This window comes from Cyprinodon variegatus, unplaced genomic scaffold (genome assembly GCF_000732505.1).
Source record: "Cyprinodon variegatus isolate N-32 unplaced genomic scaffold, C_variegatus-1.0 Scaffold242, whole genome shotgun sequence".
In the NCBI taxonomy this organism is placed as follows: Eukaryota; Metazoa; Chordata; class Actinopteri; order Cyprinodontiformes; family Cyprinodontidae; genus Cyprinodon; species Cyprinodon variegatus.
In genome coordinates this window covers 731,559-734,672 of record NW_015150695.1, presented here as the reverse complement: position 1 = coordinate 734,672, position 3,114 = coordinate 731,559, and positions in this window count along the sequence as shown.

Sequence of the window (3,114 nt, the reverse complement as noted above, 5' to 3'; positions counted from 1 at the left end):
CTATCTATCATTAGAGGAGCTTTCACTAATGTACAGGAGTGCAGCCCTCTCAGTGCTGCATGCTGCCCTGGTTGATTTAAGCGGCCTGTTTCCACTGTGAAACCTACAGAGCTGCAGGCGGGGGAGCCTGATGGAGGAGGAGGCTCTACAGTGGCCTCATATTATCTAATAAACTACAGTTCACACCTTGGTTAACAAAAAAGAGTGGACTGCAGCTTTCATTTTTAATCTGCATTAAAAAAATAAAGTAAAACCATGATTATCTTTATTTTGGCCTTGCCTGTGCCCATAGATGAGATGGTGTCTTTAGCTTCATGGCTGCATGTGTCTCAAAACAGATTTAGTGACACATCTTTTTAAATTGATGTTAAGTACATGGTTTTAAATTCAGCCTTTTATTCATGAAAAAATAGAAAAATAAAAAAAGTATGAAGATATTTACGGAAAAAAAAGTCCTTTTTAAAAAGTGTTTTTCAAAGTGGAACCAAAGTCTAATCCCTTGTTTGTGTTAGTAGACGTGGTGAACATAGAAAATTCTGACGCTGACATTGAAAGGTTTTCAATGTTCCACTCTGTGTCCTGCACTCTCTTATATCAATGCCTCCTAGACAGAGGTGGGAGGAGTACTCAAAAATTGTACACAAGTAAGAGTAACACCATTTTCTCATATTTTTTACTAAGGTAAGAGTAAAAATAACCTTTTAGTAAATTATTAAAGTAAAACGTATTTGGTAAAAAGGTTACTCAAATAGGCCCTGCTGAGTAATCAATCATAACAACTAATAATTTAAATTATAAAGTAAAGACAACCAAAAAGTGATGAGCAAACTGTTTTCATTACTGTATTTTAAAGACTATTAACACTGTACATTTTTTGTTTTTTGTTTTAAAGTAATACTTTAAGAGTTAGATTTAACACTAATCTTAGTGCATTTGGTCCCACTCTGATTTACTGTTAAAATTAACTCTCTACATAGTGTGTATCTTACTCCAGTTGATGTAATAACTCTAAAAGAGGCAATGTACTTTGACACTACATATTTAACGCTGTGGTATTTACCGTGAAAGAACATGTTTAACAAACAGAACAGAGAATGTAATTGAGGAAAAAAAGGAAAAATTCTCTGCAACAGTTTTCTTTTTTTAACATAAAGTTTATGAAACCAAAACCTCCACTCACAGTATTTACTACTAATAGTATTTTATTAAGATATTATGGTGCACTTAAGCTACTCCTTTTGTCAAACATCTTACTTAGGTAAATATAACAGGAATTACTACAGATTGTTTCAATCATTTTCTGCTCTTGGATCATCTTCATTGAACCTTAAAAGTCTGTCCATTATTGATGCTTTGCTGTTGGTCCAAAATCATTTTAGTTTGGAAAGTCAAACTGAGAGATTGCAGTTAAGCTAAAGCTGTCGATGCATATTTCGGATACATATCTTTTTTGTTTGGCCCACTGGTTTTCGGTCAACCTAGATGGTCGAATTAAGACTCTATATGGACATTGTTAGATCCAACTACCTGAGCAAGCACAACAATCTATTATTTATTTACCACTAGTCATTTATCTGGCTTCTAATCTCTTATTTTACCTAAAAGCCAGTTTTGGGAATGTTTTCTTAGCATAAATTATTTCTTTTTGATATTATGGTTATAAAAACAAGTCAGATTACAAAAAAAAAACAACCTTAAGTAATGATTAAATATTGTTTTTAATTCTCAGCTAAGATAACCCAGATAACCCACAGCCAAATTATTGCACAATCACCTTAATGTTAATCAATCATAAATTACACCATTCAGTTGGTGAGGTTTGGGTTTGAGTACATAAATAGTTCTAGCATAGAAGTGGGTGTATGTTTGTTTATTTCTTTTTTCTTAAATAATTTTGTTTTTTAAAAAAAAAAAAAAAGGCTGACGGAAATAAAAATCAGTCTGTGTAGAAGACGAAAAAATAATATCATTGTATCAATAATATATTCTGTCACTTTAAAGGAAGGAATACATTCTGATAATTAGTTGTATTTCAGCTCAAAGTTTCCTCAGCGTGTGGATAACTGGGTCACACACAATGAATTGGTGCTGCTGCTGTTATGATTGATGAAGAGATCAGAGGCAGAGCACCATGAATGTAACACACCTGTTTCCATCAGAAATGCATGAAAGGAATGAATGATTCCTGGTGGTCCATCACCTCCCTGGACTGATACCACTTATCCTCTCTTATGGGACAAACCGACTCCCAACCAGTTTCAAAAACCTCAACACCTCTGAATACAAAAGGACTTTGCTTTATTCCAAGGCCCCATGCAGCTTCAGAGTCCCTCTCCTGGGAGTGGACTGCGGTCGTCCATGTCGCTCTGTAATGGCCCCCTGGGGCACATTTAAGATCATAAATAAGGAAGCATGTGGGGGAGTTTGCAGGATTACAGCATCATGGGTAAATGTTTCTCCTGTTTAACTCCTGACTTGCTTGATTATTATGTAATTAGCCCTGCTGACCGGCGATACATGTAATGTGATATTCAGCATTAGATTTATACTGTTTAACTAAATGTTTGTGGCCTACAGCCAACTCGTTAAAGAAGAGCAATTAATACGACAAGTGACACCGCAGCCTGGCTATAATAATATAGTCATTTATTTATCTAAAGTTTGGAGAACTGTAAGCTGCTTTAACCTTCTAAGATGCTGGTCATGCCTAATGTATCTGTGCGCTTACATTCAGCTAAAATTATTACATTTACAAGAAAAGTTCACCGTTAATAATGAAATCATTTGCTTTATTTAATGACATTTAAACATAAACACAGATTCATACATGTTTAGAAACATGCAGTCTCTGGATCATTTTACAGGCAGTGATGAGTGTCTGTTTCTATATAATTAAAGAGGAGCAAGCACAAAATGTGAGGGAAAACTTTCTTTTTAGATATATGCCGTCTTTATTTTTAGCTTAGTAAACCAATAAGCTCAGTCATAAATGTCAACTAAAAAAGGGAAAAACAAACAGGCATTCTTGAGAATCAGCTTGTTTTACATGAGAACAATGAATGCACAATTTAACCTGAATTTTAAAAAAGATAAACAAAACACGGTTTTGTTAAA